Below are 27,709 nucleotides of genomic sequence, written 5' to 3'. Positions count from 1 at the left end.
GTTCAACCTTATATAAAAGTTAACACCTTGTGGCTTATATAATTAACAAATGGGAATAGTAGATATTTATTTTCATTCTAGAATAGCTGGACAAGTCTCTATTTGATTTGTTTTTTTCCAGACAAGCAGATAAAAGTTTAACTGCAAACCATACTACCACAGCTTTGCTCCCCAATGACAGTGTCTGCAAAAATACCCATTTGGTCTTTATCTTCAAACATCAGACTATCACCTGAGACTATTCACTCGTCTATGGCCTACATAAACACTGTAACAATGCAGGGGAGAGAGGTCTCTGTCATTTTCCTAATGGATTAAGAGTTTGATCTCAGCTTGCTGATGAGAAAGGTCGTGATTACTCAGATTGAACAGAAAGTCATTCTAAAGGTTACAGAACGAGAACCGAGTCTCAGCAATGACACAAGAGTCTCTTTGGCCTTTATAGAGTTTGTAATCAGGCACTGCTTATTGACCTTTGCAGATTAAATTTTATTTTAAGTCTCAAAAATGAATACCTTCTTTTTATTATAGAAAACCGTCATAAATAGAAGATGGCACGAGTGTTGAGCCTCTCCCACAGTGCTGATACAGGAGGAAGCTTTCTTTCCCTCCATCCTGCTGCTCTGCAGGCAGCTGCCAGCTCATTGTGGTGGCTCTGCTGGAGCCTTTCAGCCTCAGCTGGGTGGGAGCAGTCTGCTCTGCTCCCTCCTTGAGTGCAGCTCTGTTTTTGGGATGCACAGCCCATCTTCCATGATCTCCATCCCATCCTCCTTGCCCTCCTGCAGCTTGCTCAGCCTCATCCCTTGTTTTTGGAGTGCCACACTCCACGGGAACAGAGAACTGAGGGCTGTGTGTTTTCAGCTCCTCCTAGCCCCTTGCTCCCTGTGAGGAGCCTGGTCCGTGTCCTCTGACACCCCCGTGGGTGCTGCTGGAGCTGCTGAGGGTGTCCCCCCAGCCCCCCTTTGTGAAGGCAGAGGAGCCCTGCTCCACAGGGACAGCACTGCCATCCCTGCCAGGCTCAGGGATTGTGCTGGGCTTGCTGCGCTGCTCCCACCTCCCTGAGTGCTGGCCCGGGTGTGGCCCAACAACCCTGAGCAGAGGAGGCGAAACCCTGCCCTGCCTTCAGCTGAGCCAGGCTGCTGCGCTGGGTCCTGCCAGAGCACGCTGCTGCCTCGTGCTCTGCTCTGTTTGCTGCCAGGAAGGACCCTTGCTCTCTTCTGGGAACTGCTGAGCCCAACCACCTCGCTGTTTACCCGCCTAATTGGCCACTTCTCCAGATGTAACCCCCAGCTGGAGAGGAGGAGTGAGCCAGCCTGGTCATTAGCTGATAAACTCTGATTTGTTTTCCCACGTTAGCATTGAACCTGTGCAAGCCCTGCTGTCTGACCGTGCTGATTGTTCATCGCTCCATGGGGAATGGCTGCAGTAACCCCCAGGTACAGGTGATTTGCTGATGCTCCCACAGCCTCCTGACCCCCATGAGAACATGGTACAGGTGTTTATGGTCTCTCTGTGCCTACACCCACAGCCTGCTGTGGACACAGCATTTTCTCTTGCTCCTCTGACAAGAGTGGACAAAAACTTTGCTTCTCAGCAAGAAGCTTTGTCTCAGTGTCTGTCGATCATTGCATTCCTGTGAGCAAAGTGAAATCAATAAGAATCCTCAATAATTTTGGTAAATCTCACTGGTTTCTTGCAAGCAATTTAAAGCCTAACTGATTTTTCAGCCTTTAGTATTTGAGATTTGAAGTGGCAAAGCAGTTATTTGCATATTGAGAGGGTGCAGCATTTAACTATAAATGGAAAGGAATGAATTGCTGATGATCACTGCTAGCATTTTCAGTTGTATTTTTGTGTTGAAGGCAGACTATGCTCATAACAGAAAAGCTGAACTCAAAGCACTTTGCTTTCTCTTGAAATACAATGCTGAATAATAATATCGGGGGTTTTTTGTCTAACTTTCTCATTTGGTTTTCTGAAACTTCAGAGAATGTCAGAACTGGGAGAATTTATTAAATAGAGCATTCTGTACTGAGGATTTTAGTGCACTGCTGCATGACCACATTGGTATCATCCAGGAGGGAATATATAGATGAGATTGTAAAATGCAATAATTGCAGTAGCTCAGAATAAAGCCATTATTTTGTTAAATCAGAATTAGTAATGGCTGTATGATTTTCATGTGAAAATCAAGATTAGATGTAATATGGGGCAGCCCCACCTCCTTCCCATCTGTCACCAGAAGCCTTTTTTGTAGGGGAAGGATGGCAATCCCCAAAGAGAAGCACTTTTTATATTACTTGCTTCTTCTGCAGAGAACTGACTTCTCTGTTATGTTATTGCTGCTACCCTCTTATCTAGAGGTGAAAATATTTTGAGCCCTCCACTTGTATCTATTTTTGGGCAAGGGATTTTTCAGAAGTATTGAAAGCTCCTTAAAATTTTGTCCAGTGCTTAACACAAGAATATTCCTGTTAGATTTACTGGAGCATTTAGATATGAACACTTTACCTGTGTGGGCAAGTCAGGGGTTCCTTGGTCACAGAGCCTGAGATAATTTGGTTAATTTGCACAACCTTTTGTATGTTTGTGTGCCCTCATGGGTTTTACAAACATGGCATAGTCTGGTATTTAATGGGATTGCCTGCTAAGGGCTGTGAGTTACAGGAGTTATGGATGAGAGTTGTAATAGTGCCTTAAGAGCTGAGGAAGCTGAGGTCCTTTGTGAGCAGTAATTAATTAAAGCTCAAACCAGTCCCATGAGATGGCACCATCCCCTGTTTTACAGATGGTGGAACTCAAAGATAAGTGTATTGTTCAAGGGTGGGTAGCCAGGCGTTGTCAGATCAGAGACTAAACCCCAGACCTCCTTTTCATAGGGCCATGTTCTAATCCACTTTGTGTTTGCAGTGCTTTGAAATTTGCTGATACTTATTCTGTAAAGCAACTTTTTCATCTCATTTGATCTTTGCTGTATGAGATGATCCTTGACAAAAAGTAGGGCATTCCATCAATCTGCTTTTGTTGTAAGTCTCCAAAAGGGATTAGGTTACAAATTCTGCCTCTTTAGTGCTGCCCAGACTAACTCAAAATGTAAGCACATCCTTTTCTCTCAGATCACAGTATTTTGTGCTGCTGCTTTGCCTGTAAGAACTGGAACAAGATTATAATGGCACCTTTTCTTCTTAGCTTGGCCATTAGGGGTGGGGTGGGAATGGGTGTTGTGCTGCTCACACAGAGACATCAGCGGGGAAAGATGGGACAAGAAAGACCTTTGAGCATTCAAGTGTCATTTTAAGAAATGTTGCTACTTAAAACTTCTGCTCATGGTTGTATAAAGAGTTCCTCCTGTGGAGGTTGAATGATGTCAAAGGCTTTATCTGTGTTTTGGCATGTGGTATCACACAGCAGCTGAGGCTCTCTGGGCTGTGGGGCTGTTCCAAGTGCAGAGGGAGCACATGTTGCAGCAGGAATTTCGGCTCTGGCGTGTGTTTCCTCTGGAGGTGATGAGGATGTCATGTTGCGTCCGGAAGGCAATCTGGAATGCTGCCCTCATTGAATTTCTCTGCAAGTCCCGCTGAATGAAATCATCTGCTCTCTGTCAAAGCATCTCAGGGGAAGGAAGAAAGATTTTTTTTTTTTTTTGAGTAACAAAGTGCTGTGTAGTAAACTCATTGACAAAATCCTTGTTTGGCTTTGTGCTTGTTTTAAAAGCCGTCCTAAAAACCAGATCTCTGAAGTAGTCAGCAGTAGGTTAAAGTATATTAAAGTATACTTCTGTGTAAAACTTCTAACTTAACTGAGTTTGCTGACAGCTCTTGGTCTAGTGCATCCATGAAACCAAAATAGCATCACTCCTGAGAATTCCACTGAGTGAGATAAGCCAGTAGGATCTTCTGTGTTTTGCTCTTTTTGGGAAGTACAACATTTGACAGATTTCCCTAAGCATTTCTCTTTGGTTGTTGGGAAACAACCTGAGGACTAGTGAAGCTGGTAGTTTCTGGTTTAGTGTAATTTATTGCATTTTGTATTACTTTTATGCACATCCATTTTTGCAGAGTGTCTCAGTAGGGTGGACTGGAAAACAGCTGTGGTGATAGACTGGAGAAAACCTTTCACATGGATGGATGGATGGATGCAGGGTTTGAGGTGCCAAGCAGACAGACACAAGATGCAGAGTCCTCACCCAGGAATGTGTGAAACTACAGCTCAGCCCAGCTCCTTTTCGGTTCAGAACAAAAGGTGGGGTGATAATATCATTCTGATGGTGACAGCTCAAAAACTGAGTCACTGAAGAGATTGGGGATCAGGCAAAATTTAATGTAATCAAATGCATGTTTTCCTTAAAAATCTCAGTTTTGAGTGGAAAACTTTAAACCGGCCCTATTAATAATCTGTGTCAAAGTTAGAAAAGATTGAGTAAGGAAACTATGCAAAGAGAAAGTGAATTTAGCTCAGTTAGTGCTGGCTGCTGTTTTTCAGCAATTTATTAACTTTTGAGGGTAGTATGATCAATATTGTTGTTTTGAGGAGTGAAGAGTGAAAAAGATGAGTGGCAGAGAAAGAAAGAAAGCGCTTTGGAGTGTGTAATAACAAATGCTAATGGGGTAACATGGACACACAATGAGAGATCCAGGACTTAGCTGGAAGTTGTGAGATGTTCCTGGTAGAAACAGGGATGTACCCTGGATTGCTTGCTCTGCCATGGCAAGTGAAGACAGGAAGAGTTTGGCAGGGCGTTTCCCCTGTGGTTGGAAGTGCAAGGGCAGGCTCGCATTCAGCCATGCCTTGTCCTTGCTGTGGTGCCTCTCGTGCCAGGTGAGCCCTCCACACCTCCGGGGTGCAGAGCTGGGAGCAGTGGTGTGGGAGGGTTGTGTCTGGGCCCTGAGCTCCGGAGCGGCTCTGCTCAGCTGCACGCACACTGCTGTGCTCCAGTGAATCATTCCCTCTCTCTGAGATGGCAGCTTTGCTGTTGCACAGCAGAGATGAGTGGAGGTGAGGGAGTGAGCAGCTCTGCTGCTGGGATCCCAATGGACCTGGCTGTGCTTGTTGCTTGCCCATGCTGATTTTGGAAACTGGCTGTTCCACCCTTCCCTCTCTGCACGTGCATCACCTGACTCCTGAAACAGGTCATGTGTCCCTTACTTTCTTTAACTTTCATTAACTTCCATTTTGGCACCATGTTCCCGCAGCTACACGTTTTTATCCTCCCCACCCTCCATGAGCTCCACCGTGAGGTGTCCCCTTTGTGCTCCCTGCCTCCTTCACCTCCCCACACGCACCTTTCCCTAGGAGCTTTGACCCTTCCCCTCCGCATTTGCTGCTCCACAGGCACACTGTGCCACAGCCCTAGCAGAGAGCCTGGCCCCTGCCTGTGGCATGGCACGGTGCCTGCAGCAGGGAACCCAGGTGCCAGCTTCCATTTGCACACCAGGCTGTGGCAGCAGCAGCAGCTCCAGACCTTAGCTTACGTGTAGCATGTCACAGGGCAGGATGGTCTTTGTGATTCCCTGTTACGTTTTGTGTATGGAAAAGTCAGGAACAGCCTTCGCTGAAGATTATCATGGTACCACTCTAAGAAGGCTTACCTACCAGATTTTACCAAAGCTTTGTTTGATAATGATGGAAATTACCTTTTCTGAACCTGTCTTAAATGAGCACTGGAAGTGTCAGATTGCAAACTGGTTTAAATCCTTTCTCCTCATCTTTTCTTTTTATTTCTCCTCTTGAGTGAGTGGGTTTGCTTTTCATGAAGGGGTAAAATTCTTGAAGTGTTCCCAGTCAGTGATGCAAGGACTGTCATGTTGGCCAGACACAGGGGATGGGCTGCACTTTGCCCTCCAGAGCTGCTGCTGAATACTCAGAGGCACACTGGGAGTCCTTGTGGTGTTACTCACACAGCTCATGCTCTGTAGGAGTTAACTGCTTGTACTGATTTCCTCACACAAGACATTTCAATTTACCCGAGACTGGCTTTTGCTTGATTGCCTGTTAAACAAATTTGTTACTTAAAAAAAATTATTACTCCTTTTTTTCCCCTGGTACTATACGAGAATAAACCCCAAGCATTGTTTTTTTTTTTTTTTTGTGTTCCTGCTGAAATGGCTTGGCATCAGAATTATAGTTCTTCTATGTCTTGGGCTTTAGAAGTTGAGACGTGAGATTTGTCAGAATTTCTGAATTCTTGGCTCTTCCCTCATAAGTAATTGGTGAGATTTTGGGAAGCTTCCTGGTCCCTGGTCAAACGAGTCCCATATTTTCAGGACCATTACATATCTAACAGTTCTCACTACAGACAATCAGATTATTGAATGGTGTTGCAATCATTTTAACAGTTGAGTCATGTAGTTGCTGGAATTTCACAATAGGTAATTAGTTCTCAAACCATTAACAGGCAATGCCTGGAAATGAAACCAGCCTTCCCTTTTTTGTTGTGTAGAATGCTCTTAGAAAAGAGTATATTTAAAGCTTTTTGCTTTTTAGTTTAAATGTTAACTTGAATATGTTATGAAAGGTGAATAGAATTATCTGTTGCTATTTTGCCTTCTAAGGCCAATGGCATCTTTGTGCTTTTGCACTTCACTGCTAGAATTCATTCTTATTAAAGAAAATGAGTATGAGCAGTATATTAGGAATGGTGATAACTTGCATGTGACAGAAGGAGTAACCTGAGCACAGACAAGCCACTGGATTTGCTGTCTAACATGACCCAGGGTGTGCATAACTCTGTGAGAGATAAAAGTCCAATGTACAACTTGAATTGGAAATGAAGACCTGAGACAAAACCCTGTTATTGCAGTGATAAAGAGAAACCATGAAGCTTGAAATCCCCTGTAAAAACAACAACAAAGCTCCCAGGCCTACAAACTGTTCCCTTATCTCAGGTTCTGTTTTGCCAGTTCAGTTTTCCCTTGGACTCTTCCATGGTTACGGAGCAGGAGCAGAAGTTCTTCTCAAGGTGTTGCTTTCCAGCTGTTACTGACACCCTGTTCTGCTAAAATGTGTGTGTCAAGTTTGTGAAAGATGAGTTGTTAGTTAACATGGGGCTTTCTGGTTTTTCCCATTAGTGAAGGGTAATATATTTGGATCTCTTTATATGGAAATGAATCCACGTTCTATTTACAGCCCTCTACTAAAGCCTCATCTTATGAAGGCAAAATTGGGTTCTGGGTAGCCAGAAAGATTTAATTAAAAGACATGATATAAAATTAATGCAGCCCGTCTTCAGCTTCCTTGCAATCTGAATAGCTGTAAACAAGGGGCTCTGACTGGCTGTGCCAGTGGGCTCAGGGAATTTGTGTTCTGTATGTTTTCCAAGCACTGAGGGAGTTTTGAATTATGTGTCCAGATAGTCTCATGAGAGCTGTTCCCATGCCTGAGGGCTGAGACTGGAATTCTTTTTTCCCTCCAATTTGCAGTGTCCTTTGGGGCCAGCACACACTCACATATTCAATTGTGATTGTTTTCCAGTGGCGCTTATCTCTGAGCACAACAGTAAATTGAGACATCCCTAACTGATTTCAAGGGAAGTATAATCTGGAATTCAGCTTATTTTGGGGGGCTGGCAGTGGCTCTGTCTCTGTAGTAGCAGAGGGATGGTGGTGTCACAGCTGCAGATTTCTTGGTCTGTGAAAGTACTGGGGTGACCTTGGTTTTATTTAGTTTAGTTGGGAACCAGGGCTTTGCTTTCTGCTCAGGGTTTTCATCTCAATGGGGCCCATGTGAGAAACATTTTAACTGAGCTTCTATTATGTATCAAAGGGGCTGCTTCAACCTTTTATCAATAGAAGCGCTGCGCATCTAATTTATTGAAGGCCTGTATTAAAAACTTGTTTTCATTCAAGGTTTGTTTTTCTTTTTTTCCGGTAGTGTTGACTACACCCACATTTACACCTTTCAAATACTATTTGCAAGGCTGGTTGTTTGGGTTTTCTAAATCTTAAAGCTTTTATGCTTTGCTAACTTTTGAAAACTGTGTGGCATTCTGTTTGACAACCCTTTAGTCTCTGCATGTCACCAAGTACTGTTTGAGCAGTAAATGATGGCTCCAAATGTAAGAGCTTCAAATTAATAACTAGTGTGGAGCAGCAGAATGATACCTAAAATGAATAAAAATGTATCTTGTATTGTCAAGGAGGGATTAAAGAAGTAGCTGAAATTATGACCAAATGTGACAGGAGGTGGAATCATTTCTTAGTGGTCTGTTCCCTGCTCAGGAATTGAACCTCTCTCACCTAAAGAGTGAGGGGTATCGTGGGTAGCCTGCGTTCAGTAGCAGTGCCTCACTGATAGGGGTTGCTCGCCGTTTGTTTTGGTTTAGGTGAAGGTTAAAGCTGGCTGAGTACACACTGACAGTGGGAAGGTGATTTTCAGCCCACCCTCGGCCCCAGGGCTGAGCTGTCAGCCAGGATCCCTGGTGGGTATCAGCATTTCAGAGAGGCTCCATCCCAGCTGTGCAAGGGTTTTCTGCTGTGTGTGCTCATCACCTCTGAAAAGGGGAGATTTTGGGGTGTCTGAGTGGGTCTGATTCTACTTATGGGCACACAGTGATTGCACAGGGTGTGTTCATCTGCTCTCCTGTTAGACACATGAATACAAGTCTGTGTAGAAAGCTGAATATGTTTTAGCTGGCAATTTAAAAAGTCAGTCATGTTTGGCTTATTTCTGGTGTTTTTTTATGAGATAGAGCTTCTCTTTTGCAACTTAGTCATCTTTGCACCTCACTTTTGTACTGCAGCTATCATGAATCCTTTCAGATTGAATTGCTGTCTTCATTTTAGGCAAATGAAAGCATATTTCAATGCTTATGATTTGTTGAAGCAGGCAATTGGCAGAGGGAGATTGAAGTTTTGGGTGTAAGTTACAGGAAGTTGGCAAGCAAAATGCTCCTGTGCAGAACCCAAAGCTGCAGTAGAGGTAAATAAATATTTCACAGAAAAATGTAAATCAATTGTTCTTGTACTCTTCCATTACATCATTAGAGATTTAATCAGCTTCAGGTGAGATTTTATCCATGATAGTTTTATAGTGGTGGCTTAAGTAATCAGGCAGGGCAGAAAATGAGATTCTAAACCTTTGATACTATACGATATTCCAACCTTCCAGGCACGACATTTAATGATAGCAGCCAGAGTTTGCTTTGGCTTCAACAAGCAGTTGTGTTTGTGGAGCAGTTGGGTTTGAAGAAGAGCAATTCCCAGCAGTGCCCCCAGCTGGAAGAGCACCTTCCATGGGGACAGCTCTGCAGGGCCAGGGTGGCTGCTGTGCAGTGTGACAGTGCAGCTCTGCAGGGCCAGGGTGGCTGCTGTGCAGTGTGACAGTGCAGCTCTGCAGGGCCAGGGTGGCTGCTGTGCAGTGTGACAGTGCAGCTCTGCAGGGCCAGGAGTGAGCGATGGGGTGGTGCTGAGCTCTGACCTGGGGGGGAACCCCTCTGCTGCTGCCTGCCCACTGCCCTTGAGCCCCAGGGCACGTGGGTGACCCCTGGCAAATGACATCAGCTCTCTGTGCCTTGTCTTCGGTGTAAGGAGGCTTTGCCTTCCTCACAGTAGTGTTCTGAGACCCAATTAACATTTTCCATGTGCTTCCAGAACCTCAGATGAAAGGCGTGCACAGAAAGCAGTATAATTAACAGGAGCTTATCAGCTGAGCTTTACAGAATTAATTCTCATAAATATAAAACTAAATGTTTTGTAAGAAGCTTTTCTCTACCTTCCATCCCTAAAAAGCATCATTTGTGGATATGATATTTTAAGATCAGTAAAAAGAAATGTTTATTTTCTTGTGCTGGGATATTCTTCTGAGTGCTCTCATGCCTTAATGTGTTAGGGATCTTGAGATTTGGGAATGTGTGCATTGCTCCAGGATATATCCACATAAGGAGAAAAAATTGATTAGACTGTGTTTGCAGATAGTTTCCCACTTCTGCTGTAAACATAGCATTGTTTTCAAGTTATTTTCTGTTTCTCGAAGACAAAAGAAATCTCAACAAGTTAAAAATTAATCAACTTTTTGCTGCTTCCTGTGGATTTTCTTTTTCTACATTTGGCATATTCAGTACTTCTGCTGCCAGAGGGAGAGGTGGAGCTGCTGGTGACATTTAAGGCCATTTTGCTTACTCCATCTCTGTGGTAAACACAGGGGTGACTGGACCTGCATCAGAACTGGGATGGCAGCATGACTGGTGTTGGAAGGAAGCTGTGGTGGGGTCTGCTGCCAGTACTGGGGGGTCACAGCAAAAAACAGAGCGAGGAACAGGAGTGCTGGCTGCAGTCCCACTCATAATGCACAAGGATGGGCACTGAGTGTTTGTGCATGCTTGTCCTTCCTTTAACGGCACCTCAAGGCCCAGTTCCTGCCCCAGGCAAACAGAATTTTATAGATTAGGCCCATTATGTGACGACTGGGATTAGGATTATTTACTGTCCAGAATTTAAACCGTATTAATTTTGCTTCCAGAATGGATCTGATCTGCAAGTGTTTCCAGGGAGCAGTAGAATCCTGTTCAGTGATCTGGGTGGTCTGCTGGGCAGGGCTGGCTTGTGTTTGTCTATAAAATCTGTCACCAGGCGTTCTTCCACAGTAGTCTGTTGTCTGGTAGGAAATGTATGTCAAGCAGAATTAATATTATTATTCCTTGTGGCTTGTCTCTGCTTTTAAGGCTAACTGGAGAAGAGTCAGTGTGGTGGGGCACTGAGGCCGTTTGTCACAATGCTTTTATTGTCCTGCTCAGCTGCAGTGCAACATTCATTTCGTGCTCTCGGAGCGTGGCATTTCCGCTCGCAATGCAGCACCAGGGAATTCTGATTTCATTTCCTAGAAGATTTTGGCAAAATTAGAAGGCAAGTAACTTATCTTTGTCATATTTTGGCTGGATGTTTTCTGTTTTCTATTTTTTTTTCCCTTGGATCAGCAAAATGGAAACAACTGCAGAGGCAGCAGTGGATAATTTGGTTTCTAGGTTAGGTGGCGTTCAGGAGCAACAGGCAGTGATGAATCCAGTGTAACAATGATGTTGTGAGGATGCAGTCACAGGTATTTATTCACATTATGCTGTGATTTATGGCAGTATTTATCACTTTTTTATCTGCCTTGAATTTAGCACTTTGCCTGCAGATTTTAGGCATGGCTTAGCCTGTCTTAAATGCAGAGACTGTGCCTGGTTTGAAGCACTGCTGGCTTGCTTAAAAATGAGTGCAGAGACGTAGAGGCGGTTAGTGTGGTAGAATGGCAGTGCTTGCAGTCGTTTCCCAGGTGTGCAGGCAGGGTGGGTGCCATGGATGAGCAATGCCCTCTGTGTCCAGGGCTCAGCCCCAGGCAGAGCAGGGCTGGCTCTGGATGCATCCCTGGAGTTCTTGGTGACAGGCCCAGGTGCTGCAGCCTGAGCAGTGCCTGGGAGGCCAGGAGCAGTGGGTTCCTCTTCTTCCCTTCCTCTCTGCTCAGGACAGGCCTTCGGGCTCCATGACCCTGTGGTGCCCAGCAGCCCAGGTGAGGGACAGCTGTGTCCTCAGCAGGAGGAGCTGGTTCCCAGGGAGGGAGGGAGAGCAGCACCATGGGAGCCTGCCCTTGCTGAGGGTGATCGTGTCCATCCCACAGGAGCTGGGTTTGGAGTGCCTCAACACTGAGTGAGCACACCAGCAAACCTTAGCCAAGCACTAATTCATATCATTAATGGTTCAATACAGGGCTTTGTGCAACTCCAGACTTGTTTGGGTAAGAAATATTCTTTCAAATTTAGTTTCTGTAGGTTTTGATAGTTAGGAGTCAATTCTCACCTGAATTCAAAGTGTGTTGATTCTGATTTTGCCAGTTAATATTGGAACGTGTTTATTTATTTTACTGGCTAATGCAATTGAACCAGTACAAGCCCAAGGGTGAAAGCAGCCATCTTAGTAAGCATTGATTTATCTGCTCTACAACAGGATATGTTCTTTGTATCTCAATGATGCAAAACAGATACAGCTAAGGTGAATCAATCTTCCACTGCAGGTCAGGCCTCAAGGTGGAAAAAACTATAATATTTGAGAAATAAAAGTGGCAAAGGAATGTTTACCTCCTTTGAAGAAGTATTTTAACATCTATGACACTTTCCTTGTTATCAGACTCTTTTTGCATCCTTCAGAATATCTGAGATATCTCAAAGGTTGTAAGGTTGTTTCCAGCACTCCTGGACTAGCAATAATGTGCTGAAATTGAAAGACAGCAGAAAAGAAAACTCCCAGTGAATACAGATTTTTACCTTCACAGTGGTTTACATTATTTTTGAGGTCTCCTATCTGCATTCAGTCACTTAGGACCTATCAGCTCCTTTATGGGCAGTTTCACTGTGTGAAGCTGCACTCTTGGTCACTTTTGTTATTTATTTTTAACTGGAGAACATTTATGGGAGTGACAGTGGAATTTTCTTCCACTCGTGCAGTAGCATGCAGGCACAGCACAAGACATTGGAAAAAAAATCATAAAAATCAGCCAGCAGCTGGATAGATTGAAGCTATAATGATGGGACTGTTACTGTTTTATTTGAAATGCATCAGATTCCAAGTCAGTGATATCCTCCTGAATTAACAGCCTTTCTAATTAAGGGAGAAGGGTTAAATCGTGAGCTTGGTTCATTGACTTAGAGGCTGCCTGCATGATTTATGGTAAATTATGGTTAATGCAGCTGGGCACGAGTGAGACATCTTCCTTTGGAAACATAAATGAGATAAACCCTTCACCAGTTGAGTCGTGTTCATCAGTTGTGAACCATTTGTTTATTCAGTTCTCTTTTGCAGCACTGCAAATTAGATGGGCACACACACAAATGGAGGCAAAAATGGCCTAGCACACAGGGGTTCATATAAAGCACTGTTTTAATTCAGAAGTGCACTTGGAGGATGTCTTATGTGTCAGATAATAGCTTGCATTATCTTTTCAATTGATTATGCATGTAACAGGTTCTGACTTTTGGCAGAGCATTTGTTGGCTTTCTTTGCCACAGACTTATGCCACAGCCTGTTACGCTGTAGAAAATTGGAATACTGAAGAATTTAGGAGGCTTGTTTTCTGTAAATTCTTACTCTTCAATGCTGAAAAAAAAAATGCCATAGAACTGCACAGACTGTCAGAAATGCTATCAAATGTAATGAAATTATACTTTTTTTTTTTTTAATTTAACCTCTAGAGTTAAATGTATCAAAGCGTGACCTGGGTGGGAAGGGACCTTAAAGATTCGAACCCTCTGCCATGGGCAGGGTTGGAATTTCACTAGACCAGCTTGATCAGAGCTCAATCCAACCTGGTCTTAAGCCCTTCCAGGGATGGGGCAGCCACAGCTTCCCTGGGCTGCTTGTTCCAGTGGCTCACAGTGCTCTTAAAATGAGCAGAGTGGTTCAAATGCCTACAGAAAGGTTATGAGGTGTTGAAGAACCTTTTAATAAATGCCAGGAACAGAAATTTTACATCCAAAGCACGTAGCTGTGACAGAATCTGGTAAAGCATCCCCTCTTCAAAATTCCTTGTTCAAAATTTCCTGGAAGCCAACCCCAGAGATTTGTGTGAATGGGAGAGGTATCCCCTAAGAGTGGGGAGTTCCTCTGTGAGGAATCTCCACTGTAAATGACATTTGTGTGTGTGCTGTAGGGAAGGCGATCCCATGGAGCCTGTGAATCCAGACAGGCTCCTCTGTGCAGCCAGGGAAAGCTGTGGATTAAATCTGCTCTGAGCTAATCACATTGGCAGTCTCAGCTGCCTAGGTGAGGCCTGGTGCTGGCCAGGAGGCCCTGGATGTGTGCTGTGGGATTCTCAGCTCTGCTCCTGGGGGCAATTCCCTTTTCTCCTCTTTCAAAGCATCTTTCCTCTCCCCAGCACAGGAAGGAGAGTTGTGCTCGCTGCCTCTTTGCAGGTGGGTCAGTATAGTCATGATCAGATGCTTTCAGCCAACAAGCTCTGTCTTTCAAGTGTCAAAAATCCATTCTTCCTATAATTTCCTGTCATTCCTATTTCCAGACTTCATCAAGTCAATCATTTTGATAACCTGACATCAGCCAGATGCACTACTAGGTAAAATTTATACATAGGAATGTTCCTGGTTTTGTATGGTGAAACAACTTACTAGACTTTCAAGCCTTTTAATTTTATGGGTTTTTTTAAATAAAAATGGTCTTTTGCAGGGAATTGACAAAAACTGAGCTGGAGTTTATAGCAGACAAATTTAGGAAATATGGTGAACCAGAAAGCTTCTAGACAATTTTCTGGTTCTTTTAGCAGTCAGGCTGTATTTCACATCACAGTTTACATTACAATAATGTTAAATAGCATATGGTTGCATTCTTTGGATTAAATCCTAGTTCTTCCTAAATTAGTGATAGAATTCACATCAATTTCAAAATCATACTCGTTGCCTGATGCATAAGGACTGTTCTTCCAAAAAAATGGTGTCCTTGGGAGAAGTGTCAGCCTGGAAAAAGCAGGAATGCAAGTTGTCACTGGAGTCCTGTGCAGTCTGGGGAAAGCAGGGAGTGAACAAGTATTGACTGTTTCCTGCTGGGCAGTTCAGCATGGCCACGAGAAGCTCAGAGCTCAGCCCTAAAAAGCTGCTTGTGATTCTGCAGCTCAGCTGAGGTTTTTAAGCTCTCACCATCCATCTGTTGCAGACAGTGACAAATACGAATTCAGTGCTTTCTTGTGCTGTATTCCTCATTTTTGGCATACACAGGAGATCAGAGAGAGATTTGGATGGCTTGGAACCAGCAAGCTGATGCAGCTGGCTTTGTGGTGCTCTGGAAGCACAGCAGAGCTGGGGATTCTCTCGTGTGCTCTCCCTGAGCTCATTGCAGCAGCTCTGTGCTTGTGCTCAGGGCAGGCCAGATGAAATCACTGGCATTCCACCTGCCTGCACTGCAGCACACTCTGGGCTGCTCTGATATGTGGCAGTAAGTGATAAGATCCCCATGAATAGTCCCTCTGTCAGTAATGATCATGGGGAATTCTAGGAATGTCTGAAGAGACCCATCTTTCTGTGAAAGGAATTTATTCATAGCTTTAGGAGATTCAGGTTTCAGGGAGGTTATAAAGTGCCCATGCAGACTATTGCCTGTATTTTTATAAGTAAAATAAAACCCCAAATTGTTGCTGTCGAGCTGTTTCAAGTGGAGGTTTTTTTTTTTTGTCAGAATGATAGCAAATTTACTTTGAAAAGTATACAGTTTGTCCTTACACCTTCCTTACAGTTTTTCCATGGCAAGCTCACTGAAGTGAGCACAATCACAGGATTCAATACGTGCAAGATGAAAAGATCAAGATTCCTCTATTGGGGTGCAACTTTACACAACCTCCAAGTGGTCTTGCTAGAAGTCCTCAGTGAAATTCTTGTGTAAGGCTTTGTTTTGAGAACACACTGAACTGACAACATAATTTCAATGCAGGATGCTCTGGAATGATCAGTTTTTATTTTTCTTTTCCAGTGCAAGTTAGTAAGAAATAGTTGACAATCTACCCTTTTTAAAAATTATGATGATGTTGGGTAATGTTTAATCTAAAACTTCAGAGAAAAACACTGTAAAAAAGAATTATCCATAAAGTTTTATGTGATGTTTTATTAGAAATCATTACAAAATATGACATATTACCAAATAACCTGATGGGTTGGCATAAAATTTGAGTGAGACTTAATTTATACACTGAAATTGATTAGAAGATTTAGATGATGCATTAAAATCTTTGTCAAAACTGTCTTATTAAATGGAATCCAAATTTCAACTCTTTACTCACACAGTCCAACCACTTGGATGAAGGTATGTGCTTGTCTCTGCAAGTTTGAATATTTCCTTTATACATTATTCCTCTTGCTTTATTTAGTGTTATTATCTACTACATCTCTAAATACATCAAACTGAACATGTCATCATAGTTTTGGAATATTTTGGCATTATTTTTGGAAATGCTTAACTTGATATTTTAAGATTGGAATTTCTTTACTCCAGTCCTGTGTTAAATGTCTGTATGTTTTTATTCAGCTCTAACCAGGATCACTTGACCATGGTGAGATCATGAATATTTGTGTGTGTTCATGAACTTTTCTCTGGATAAAAAGTTTCCAGTGCTGAAACCATTACCATTCAAATGATGCGAAAATATTCAAAGCTCATCTATCATGTATGAGCTCCAACAGGAATGCTTTTTAAAATGGGAAACAGCAGAAAGTTTAGCGAGTTCCATGAGTGCTGTGTTGCTGCAGATGCATTTTGGACCAACAGAATTAAAATAAAAGTGTAAATAGGACAGCACTACGTGCCTGTACATGCACAAGTGTGGATTCTGGATTCTCCTGGCACTGCTGACCCTTCAGCACTGGGCCAGCAACAAACTTCAAGTTGACTTAAATAAATCATCACTTAAGTGGTTTTAAAGGGCAAAAATGGACACGTGCAACCCTCCAAAATCCTTTATTATGCTTCAAATCCGTTGTAATGAGAGTCACTCTGTTCGTTTTTTCATTTATATCAGTGGTGGGAAAGATATGGAGGAGAAAATCTGTTTTGATCAGAGTTTTATGAAGAAAAAGGAAATAACAGATATTAAATGTAAATTTAATTATTGTGAGGACATCCTTGACTATATTGTCACAACCTTTTTATACTGCCAAACTGTCCCCAGCAAAAAATTGTCATTGATTATTCTATTGCCATGCTGGGGCCACCATTGTCGGGTTTCAGGTTTAATGCTTAAGAACATAAGATGGAAGTTTTGGCAATCATCACCTGGCATTTCTCCTCGTTACTTTTTCTTTGCCATCCTTCCCAGAACCGTGGTGCTCAGAGCGTGCAGCCCTCCCTCACCAAGGATAACTCAGTTTCTCTTTGCTGTTTGTGTCCCATTTCCCTGGGTGCCACCAGGGTGGATGAGCCCGGTACTGCTGTGACCAAAGGGTTTTCTTATGTTTTCCCTCTGTTCCTGCCACAGCCTGTTTTGCAAATGTTTTTGTTTGTTTTCTGTGGCAACCACAGGCTTCTGTTAGAGCATTCTGCATGTCTTTGCAGCTGGGGTATGGGTATATATTGATTTATTTTTTTTTCCTTCATGAAATGGCTTTGTGGGTTTGGAAATCTTCCTTTAATGTTCCAGCTTGAACAGAGGAAATAATATAAAAGATTGAGTGCTGTGGGAAAGAGGAGTGATGTGTAACTCTGTCATTTCAACACAATCAAAATCTTATCAGGTACAGCATCTCAAAATTTGGAATACCCTCTCCCCCACGTCAATCTGGACATGGCTTTTACTGGTTCCCTTACAACCCTCTGTGGACAGTAATGTTCCTTACAAAAGCAACTTGAAATCACAGCCTTTACATCCCTTAAAGCATTAATCCCTTGTTCCAACACATCAAATGTCAGCTGCTTGTTAGCATGGTGCAATTAAAGCACGCATAAGGCAGCAGTGAAGACAAAGACAAACTGCATGAAATAAAAACAGAAGTGTGAGGGTGCAGGTCCCTGCTGTATTGCTCTGGGTATAAAGTTTTTGTAACTTTCTAAGTTTGCTATTCCCTCAGCTGTGCTCATGTTTCTGTTTGTCAATCCAAACCTTAACCCTCATCACTGAACCCATAAGAAAAAAGAAGAGGCAGGCTTTGGTTGGATTTTTTTTTTTCCCTGTTAAAATAAAATAAAGACATTGTAAAATGTGTTTGCCACTGGGAAATTGTAATGGTCAGCTTAAATTGTAGTCCCTGTGTAATTTCTGCATGCCTTGTGTGATCCATGTGTATGGTTTGAAGGCCCTCGTGCAGGTGTTTGCTCTTGGATGGACGAACCCCCACTTCCCCTACTCTTTTTGCTGTGGGATTTTTAGGAATGTCTCTAAGAACATGTGTTCTTCCTGCTGCCAGAATTAGGACACATTGATCCATGTGATTTGGCCAGAGGCACTACCAGGACAGCTCTCCAAGGAAAGAACCACAGTACTGCTCTTCCCTCTCCCTGTTTGCTGGATCCCCAGGTGAATGCTGGCCTTCTTATTTATTTCCAAATGGTCCAGCAGTCCTTGTATTCAGGCAGAAATTACTGCTCTGCCTGGATTGCTGCTGTAGAGCTTCCAGTCACAAATATTATTTTGCTACAGCAAGAATAAAATATTTCAACTTTTAGCATACTGTACAGCTGACGACCCACGCTGGGCACCAGAGAGATTCTGTATTCTTGGCTTTGGCAGTTGCTAGATCTAAATCCTGCTCCATTATATCTTTATTGTGTTCTCTTACAGCAATTGAGTGTTTGAGTTTTTTAGAACAAACAGAAAATGTTTGCTGTCCCCTCCCTGGGGGCTCCTTTCCCTGGCAGGGCAGTGCAGTGCCATGCAGGTGGCAGTGCCATGCAGGAGCCAGCTGCGTGTGCAGAGCCCCTTTGTGGCCGTGTCCCTCTGCTGCCCAGGCCCCAGGTCACTGAGTGCACAGTGCAGGGATCAGGGCATCTCAGGGGCAGCTCTGCCTCCGCTCCAGGTGCGTTTTTAACTTGCCTTCAGCTTTGGGTCACAGGTAGAATCAAAGCAGAGGCGTGTGAGTGTTGTCCCTGGTGCTGCGGTGGTGAGAGGGGTTTGTTCTGTGCCCGGCAGGGCAGGCTCAGCTGGGACTGGGGATGGGTCCTGTGCTGCCCCAGCCCCTCTGCTGCTCAGCTGCCACACTGCAAGCACTGGCTGCCACTGGTAGCTTGGCTCTTTTCCCCTAGTTTGGTTTCTTCCCTGCCATCAACATGATTGTTGGTGTCATTTGTGGCTTTGCTGTGATGCTGATTTGAAAAAGATAATATGTAAAATTGTTTTAAATAGCAAAGTATTAAATAACAATAAGTAATAAATAACAAAGTATTAAATAGCAAAGTAATAATATGTAAAATTGTTTTAAATAACAAATACACATAGCTAGATGTAGACAACAGCTCTTCCATGATGTAGTTTACATCTAGCTATACTTTACTATCAAGTAGCAACTAATTAGCATACGTCTTAATAGTCTGAAGGGCCCCAGAACCATTCTGTGGTTTCCACTCTGTCTGGAAATGAGTTGAGTCCTGCATGCATGGTGTAATCAGCAGGTTTCAGTGTGGTGAATTATAATTGCACAACATGGTTTAAAGCTCAGCTTCACAAAACTGAGAGAAATGGATTGCCTGATGTGCAGCAGGCCAGCTGTGTGACTGTACACTCATTTCTGTGGCTGCAAACTGAAACTCACCCTGGGCTTCCAGCCTGTTGTTGTTGATAAAATTAATCATATACTTCCATGTATTATCCTGTAAGTATGCACAGAGTTCCCACCTGACCATCCATTTGATAACTTAAGGAGGCCCTGGACTCCAGTTAGCGCCATGTGATGGAGTTAGGCCTCAGTGGCACCTCTTGTGAATTGTTAGTAAATGTTGCCAATCAGCTGCTTAGATATAAAATATTCTTTTTTGTTTTTCCCTTTTCCCCCCCTAAGTTAAGAAGTCAGACTGGTAAAAGCAGATGGTGTCTTTTATCAGGCTGACTGCTGAGACCAGCCATTAAGCTTTTGGACATAGGCTCTTTTCCAAGTCTCTGAAAACTAGCTCTGATAATGTCACTTATCATGTGTGTGGTCTTGCTCCAAAAAGATTTGCAGCATTGTGTTGGAGGTTCCAGTTCTTTCCTTGTAAAAAGGTGACTGGAGATGACTTGTGAAGTTGTGGGAGGAAGAAAGAATTAAAGTTTATATAAAATGTCCCTTTTGTTGCTTGTTCTCACAGGAATGTGGCTGGGATCTTTCTTCAGTGAGCAGGGCTAGAAGCTATTTCATTTTTGTGCCTTAATTTCAGAAAAGGCTGAACTCACTTCCTCAGAGGGTGTTCACAGAAGAACAAGGTGTCCAAGCCTGTCCTAGAGCAGTTCTTAGATCTGACAGATGAAGCTGTTCTGATGCTTGACAGGCTCACTGCATGCTGCCTAATGCAGGACCAGGGCTGGGTTTTTTCCTGTTTACAGAAAAGTTTCAAGTCAAATTCATAGTTCCACCTGGAGTTACTAGAGTTGTCCAGCTTTGTTTGGATTCTGGATATGAGGGGGCCTTCGTTGGTGAAGTCCATTTACACAGTTCCTCATGGCAATGAGTGATGCCAGTTGTCTCTGCAGATCTTTTTATACATCACTAGTGTTCCTTAGCCCTTATCTCACAGTATTGCTTGTTCTTTCCAGAGATCAACAGGCTTCTGAGAACTAATTCCATTAAAAAAAAAAAATAACCCAGAAAACAGGTTACAATTTTTGTCTGTGCTTCTGTGAAAAAATTCAGGTGGTGTTAGAATGTAAAGCAGAATGCAAAGTGTGGGGAATGGGAGCAGCCACTTGATGAGATTTAGATCAGCTTGAGTTTGCCTGTGCCTGGTGCTTGGCAGATGGCTGGCAGCAAGCTGGCAGGGATTCCACCTGTGCCAGTGTGGGCAGTGTTGCCTTAACTAAGGGCAGGGAAGAGTGACAAGGTGCTGCAGCTCCTTCTGCTGCCGTGGCATGGCTGTCATACTGCTCCACATTCAGCTCTGGGGGGTGAAGAAAGGGTTTGTGCCTTCGTTTTCACAATTGCTATTTTAATTAGCCCTTTAAAGGTTATTTTTTTCCTCTTATCTCACAGCTCCATCTACTGTTGGTGCACTTGGTGTTATTTAATCTTCAGTTTTCTCCTAAACTCACACAGCAAACAGCTGATTTCACCTTTTGTGCACTCTTGGACTTCAGTACCTTCTTTGTCCTCCTTGTTCGTCCCCAAACTTCTCTGCTGCTTTCCTCTTGCCTGTGACTTGCTGTGAGCAGCCCCAGGACACTGAGTGACAATTTTATTTGTTACTCAGCTCTCTTTGGCTCGCAGGCTGAAGACTGGTGCTTGAGGGGATTGCATGGCAGATGGGGAACATCTGCTGGAAAAGTCTTCTTATCTGTGCACACATCTCATTGTTGTGTTCTTCTGACTGTAGCAAACTTGCCTTGTTAATTGCAGTCTTACTTCACCAAGCTGAAATAGTTTCATGGTTTTTAGCCTCTGTCTCTCCTGGCTCCTTTTACATCAAACATCAGCTTGCCTTTTGTACTTCAGTGCTCTACACCGTGATTCCTGATGCCCTTGCTCTGTTTCTCTTGCTAATAAGTAACACACTCTCACCCCTGACCAGTCCAGGCCCCAACCCTTTGTTGTTCATTTTTCCCATTCTCCACTCAAGACCTTTATACTCTTTTTGTGGCCTCTTGCAGCACAGGATGCCCCCCGATGAGCTGCCTCATTATCCTTCTTCAGTGGCTCAAATGAAGTCCCTTTTCTGTGAGCAAGGCCCAGTTTTGAGGCTCTTGTGCAGAAAGTGTTTCCTCAGTGCTTCCAAGGAGCCCCAGTTCAGCAGTGTATCCCTGGCAGCAGTTCCCATGAGCTCTTTGGGGTGTGGAATCCCTGGCAGCAGTTCCCATGAGCTCTTTGGGGCGTGCAATGACTTTGGCTGTGTTTTGGTACAATGCCAGCCAGGATGGCCTGGCACTGGTACCCTCATGTCCTTGCTAAACACCTGAGCTGCAGCAGGGTGCACCTGGCCCCAGGGCAGGTGGGATGTTCAGAAACCTTAGGAATGGATGCAGGGGGATCATTAGCCTTGTGCTTTGTAGCTGTCATGCTGTACTCCTGGGATAGCACTCCCTTGCTACTGGAACTTGTCTGTTACTCATTCTGGAGTGAAATCTTCCCAAGTTTATGTTGCTCGTCTAAGGAAGACACGAAACACAAAATCAGCTAGCATTTATTCTGGGAAGAGATAAATGTGGCAGCACTGTTCAGCTGCTCCTTTGTGATGATTATTAATCATTCAGGATGCTTTATGAATGTTAAAAGCTGTCCTGGCGTGCTGCAGTGGGGAATGAGATGCTTCATCCAGAGCTTCCAGCACTCCCAGCCGCAGTCCATCGTTCTGTGTGCAGAACATTTCCCAGGAAGGATTTAGCAGTGGCAGAACCCAGTCCTGTTCTGCAGTGTTTGTCTGGGTACTGCACTCTGTGGGCCATGGGCGGGGTGTTTTTGCAATAGTGAGATCTAGCAGATAACACCAGGTCTCAGACTGATCATCTTGTTTTGTTGCTTCACAGAAGGAAGAGTTTCCCAGCACAGCAGTCCAGTTAGACCCCTGATTGTCCACCCAGCACAGAACTCCTATGTAAGTTGCTCACTCCTAAACTAGAAATCACAGCTGAGTGCCGTTTGCAGATGTGCTGCTAATGGAGCCTGTCCCTCTCTCAGTGCATCAGTTTGAACTCTCATTCCACTATTGTGACCAATTGTGCACACACACATATATGGGGATATCACTCATATATTGTCCTGTACTTGGTATGCTGAAACCCTTTAGGAGTATCAGAGACTTCAGTATGTAGTTTGTAGGGCTCATGTGTTTCCCAGCAGTGTTGGCTTTCAGTGTTTTATAATGTCAGCCTAGCACTGTTTCTGTGGAAATGAGGCTGTGAGCCTCATCAGGAGCCAGTGTTGTCCTGCAGAACAAAGGGAAAGACACATTTTTTGTGCTGTGGTGTAGTCACTGCCTGAGTATCCTGTCTGTTGCAGACAGGAACAAGTTGCTGGTGTTGGAGGGGAGGTCAGGGAGCTGGGAGTGCCACTGAAGTCTTTGTTACCTGATCCAATGGCTTAAGACAGCCAGGACTCAAAAGAAACACCTTTATAACTGAGGAGAAAGCTTGGGTAACAGTGGGGAGCACGGGTTGTTGCTGCTGGGAAACTGGTGTTTGGGGAATTTGGAGAAGGGGCATTATTGCCACAATTGGAGCCTGCTCAGTTTGTCAGGAACAGTCAGGGGTGGTGGTGTATAAATGACCAGCTTGTGAGGAGCAACTCTGGGGAGAAGCAGTTAGAAATGCTTCTGTACAGCAGGGCTGCCTCAGCAGCTCTAGGATTTCCCAAAGTGCCCCTTAGCAAAGCCTTTGGACTTGGCTACCCCTGGTTTGGTCCATGCCACCCTCAGGAATTGTCATGGCAAAGCCAGGCCAACAAAAAAGATCGGCAAAATGCTCCATCTAGTCCTGTTCTCACTAAATGGGAGACTTCTTCATGACTGAATTCTGAACTCTGTTGCCATGGACGAGTGTCGCACAACACTGGCAACTGATGAAACTGCTGCAAAGCCTTCAGGCTGATAACAAATACTGGAGCCAGTGGCCCACACTTAAAAGTACTTGTTTTTCATCCAGAAAATCCAATTTTTCAAGCCCAGTGGAAGGGAACTATTCCCCTAAACAACTCCAGGTACAGCTCTGGATGTCTTGCTCCTTACTGGCTCTCTGTGCCTTGTGGGTTTCTAATGTGCTGAATTCTCCTGGGAAATGAGGGTGAGGTTCAGTGATGAGCGGTGGCAATCACTGCTGAGTGGCCAGTCTGCCTAAAAGCTGTCATCTCCTGGGCCAGTGTCAGCAGGGCTCTGGATGACCCCAGGGAGTCTCAGAGGGCAGCTGAGAATGTTTCAGTCTTTTTCTCTGCAGTCTGTGCTATCCAGAAAATGCTTCACGTAGACAGTGAGGGAGGAGGGAGTACTGCCTTGTACAGGGATTGCCTGGAACTGCCTCTGTCACCCATCAAACGGGTTTAGCTCCAGGCCAGACAACTCCCACTGTCTCATCTCACATCCTCAGCTCCATATTCTCCATGCATATACCAGATATGTATAGATACAGATATATATACAGATATTGCTGTGTCTTGGCTTTCCCCTCTGTCCTGGCTTGTCATTCAAGTGGCACTGATTATCCCTAAACTGAATCTGTTTGTTACTAGCTATAACCAGGGATTAGAATTCTTGAAAAATATTGCTGTTTTCCTGAAGATAAAGCTCATGCTGGGCAGAACTTAACTAATGCAAACCTGAGAAATTGTGGGTGGATTTCATATTCCCAAAGGGTGAAACAGTTGACAAAGCATGGCAACTGACAAACAGCAACACAAGTAATTTCTGGCATTCCTATGAGGCCAAGGAGAATACATGCTGCTCAGAAACCCAGTGGATAATGAAGCATTTGGCTATGACAGAGCATTAACATCCAGGCTGTCCTGGAGTTCAGAAAGCATTTGCAGTGGTGGTTTGGTGCACATGGATGCTTATGTGTGTGTGTGTATCCTGAAAGAAAATGAGTCTCCAATTATTGAAGCTTCAAAATGCCAAAAATTATTAGCTTGTGTTTGGACTTAGTTTTAAGGTGCTCTTTAAGAAGTATAGATAAGCATGAATTTTAAACCAATCTAAACTTCAGCACTGGAGCTCACTGACTTGTAACAAGATTCTGTGACCCATCAAGGCTCATCTTCATCAGCTGCATTTGCTTTCTGTAATTAAACCTTGTGATGGCCTTGCTGACTTTCCATGTTTTGTATACAGCTTGGAAGCTTGTTTGATCCTCTCTTAGAGTCCAGCTTTTCTCACAGCAGTCCTGAAAGTAAAAGCTGCACTTGAGGTTGTGGGGGGATAGAATGTAGGAAAATACAGACAGTGCAGAAGGCAGTCTCACACCTGAGGAGCTGCAGCTGTACCAATCCCCAAAATCAGGAGCAGGCCTGCCCTTAGCAGGCCACAGCTGTGCCCCATAAGAAGAAGAGTGCTACAAAAAAGTGGATGAGCTGGCTGAGGAGAGGGCTGCAGTGTGGTGGCTGTGCTGTGAGGAAGGAGGAGTCAGTGCTGCAAGGGGATGCCCGTGAGACATCACCAAGGAGGCATGGAACTTTTGCAATAAGATGACAACAGAAGTCCTTGAAATAACAGGTATTAGAGAACTTTGTTATTTTAATTAATGTGCGCAAGGTCGCACAGTGGATGAGATCTGTTGAGCACAGGAACTTGCTGGAAATACTGGGAACAAGAGTTCATATTCAATAAGCAAGTTCAAAAAATTTGGGCTTCGTTTAAAACATTTCAGCTGCTGCTGTGTCTGGTGCTTTTTGTATAACAAAATGACACAGTGACTTTACAGCAATTAATAAACTCCTTGTTTTGATACTTGCTGCTGCTTCAGTGGGAGCTGCTTTGCAACATCAGGCTGCTGGTACAGCCTGAGCTTTTGCCTCTCAAGGATAATATGTCACCTTTGTCAGATGTTGCCTCTTTTGGTCCTCAGTCTGTTCCATAAATGCTTGGAAGTTCAGCTGTCTTTTGTGGATTTCTTTCTTTCTTTGCTTTTTGTCCCTGCTGCTTCTGTTTGTTAGAGTTAATTGTTCTAAGACCAGAGGAGACACTTTATTGTGGAGAAGATGAATAACAGAAGCAACCAGGACATCCTGTCTTCTACAAAAACTTGAGGACCCCCTTTGTGAAACCTAACATCAGTTTAAAAAGAAGAAATTACTTGCCTTTTCATTTTGTTCTTCAAGTATTTTATACCTTGATGTTCTCTGCTGCGGGCAGTGTTTTGTATTCTGTTTGCTGAGCTGGTGAAGTCTGAATGTTTCATAAAAGCGTCTTTGGGGAGAAAGAACCAAGCAATTTCCCCTTCATGCAAGCAGCAGGATTATTAGGGCTTCATAACTTACTCCTAGAGGCAAGAGCCAGAGAAAAGGAAGGTGAGCCAGACTTTCAGAATTAGGGAGAAAAATCCCCCACAAGCAGCAATTTATTGCTTTAGCTCTAAGCCAATTTACTGAGTCATTCTTGTGTGGTTGGAAGGTTTTGTGTTCTCATGTTGCACAGTGATTCCATAGTTCTGAGGCCATCATAAAGGTGGAGACCTGGAAGGAAATGCACAGAGACAGGCGTGGGCAGCGATCCTGCTGTCTCTCCTTGGACACCCCTGCCTGGCTTCCAGGGCTGGAATTTTAGTCAGGGTTAGCACATTATATTAGCTATCTGTCAGCTTGGTTTCCTGTTATTTTCAGCTTGCTCTTATGAGTTTAACACAGTTGATGATACAGTGAGACCACACCAAGTAAAGCATTTAACACCAAAATGCTGCTGATGGCTCCGAGCTCCTGAGAAGCAAACTGCAGAAGAATATTCTGACAACTAACAGTGTGGTTACATGCTTGGTCTGGTCCCCTGGGCTCACCTCATGGCTGCCATTGCTAGAAGAGTCTTTGACTGCTGCTCCAAGAGTTAAAATGCAATCAAACAAAAACCCCAGACTCGACAGTGTACCTGGGTGATGTTTGCCATCAGCAGTGTTACCGAAGCTGGTGAGACTGTCAGCAACCCCATGCTAAGAAATTTCTGTTCTACCATAGGACAGCAGTAGCTAAAATAACCCAGCCATACAGACAGCCCCAGGACTTTATTAGCTTTGAAAGTGGACAAATATGCAATAAAAGAAGGTTTCTGCCACAATAGAGATAAACTGTGATCATGGAATGACATGCAAGAGTTAAAAGTTGGGAAGATCAGATCTGAGGAATTCAAGATTTTTTTCCTTTTTTTTTCTTTTATTTTTCTGGAAATATCTAAAGTTCTTGCAGCTCTAGGTGGAGGCAACTCTTTTCCATACTGTTGAAAATGAATAGGTACAAATCTTCATGTACTATTTTAATTCCCCCCCTTGTTTTCTTTTGCCTCTTTATTTCTTGCATCTCAGAAAAATTTATACAGCAATTTGCTAATTAGCTCTAGAAATGGATAGCAATGACCAAATTCTATTCAATAATGCCAGTTTTAGTGCAGTGTGACACAACTGTGCAAGTCTCAAATTCCCTGTTTCCAGATTACTTCCTTAGTTTTGGTCTACGAGAAGCCAGATTATTTATATGTCTGTATAACATGTTCTGCATTTGTAGACAGCCAGGCAGCATGTTTTCCTTGTAGAACCAATTTGTGCACAGGGCTTCTTGCCAAGCAAACAGCTTTCCTGACATTTAGTGACTCTCTGAGTTCAACTGAGCGCAAAACCCATTTGCAGAGGACCTGTTAGCTGGGTGGAACATCTCTGAGGAACTTTGCTGACCCCGTGCTGGGGACAATAATCATAGAGAGTGCCGTGATTGGTGTGGAGAAGGAGAAAGAAAAACCCAACATGACCCATCTGGTTGTGCTCCACTCGAAACAGACATTTAGAATAGACACTTTCTCTCAAAAGGAAATTTTAATCAATACCTTCAGAATAGTCTCTTGGCTTTGCCCTGCTCCCTTCTTGTAGGGGATAATGCTGTGCAGAGATCTAGAGGAATTTTAGGAGCCTGCTCTCCTGGCTTTAATCATCTTGTAAAATTCCACATAGGCACATCATTTGGGGTTTTTTCAAGCCTATATCTTATTCTAGAAGTAGGTAATCTTTGAATCTCTGTATCTCAGCCTCAGCTGGAAAAATAGTTCACTTTATGTATGTTCTGATTGTTAGGAATGAAAGCTCTATTTCAGAGTGGCTGCAGGAATTGTAACTCTTCAGCTGTGCTGGTAAGAATGTACAGCCAAAAAAATGAGATACAAGATCTTCTGCTGGACTACTTTTGAGTTGATCTGGGATGACAGAACCTATTTCAGGCCAACAGTTATTCTGAGGTTTCCATGGAGATTAATGATGTCACGGGAGCAACATCTGAGTGCAGATCGCTAGAAAACGAGGCTGTAATGTTGTAGTTTGCATTTTTGTAAACTCACAGAGCAGCAAAGCCCATTTTCTCAATGGGTTGTAGTTTGCTGTGATTTGTGCTGAGTGTGAGCTGAAGCCGTGCTTCCAGTGTGGTGTCAGGGATGGTTTCAGGGCTGCCTTGTGCACAGCC

The 27,709-nt window shown here is 43.7% G+C and overlaps 1 protein-coding gene across 4 annotated transcripts in view; it reads left to right on the top strand.

Moving 5' to 3' along the window:
• PLCB4 (phospholipase C beta 4) overlaps positions 1–27,709 on the top strand; it is a 178,972-nt gene that overhangs the window by 43,139 nt on the left and 108,124 nt on the right. For 3 of the 4 annotated variants that reach the window (XM_054290255.1, XM_054290252.1, XM_054290253.1), the window contains exon 3: positions 22,102–22,169. The exons of the other annotated variant lie outside the window; for it this stretch is intronic. The gene's annotated coding sequence lies outside the window, so the exon portion shown is untranslated. The remainder of the gene's footprint in view (positions 1–22,101; positions 22,170–27,709) is intronic. 4 annotated transcript variants of the gene reach the window in all.

The sequence above is a fragment of the Melozone crissalis genome, unplaced genomic scaffold (assembly GCF_028551555.1).
Source record: "Melozone crissalis strain CALT ecotype California unplaced genomic scaffold, PUWL_Pcris_2 ptg000081l_1, whole genome shotgun sequence".
In the NCBI taxonomy this organism is placed as follows: Eukaryota; Metazoa; Chordata; class Aves; order Passeriformes; family Passerellidae; genus Melozone; species Melozone crissalis.
This window is presented reverse-complemented; position numbering and strand designations above follow the sequence as displayed.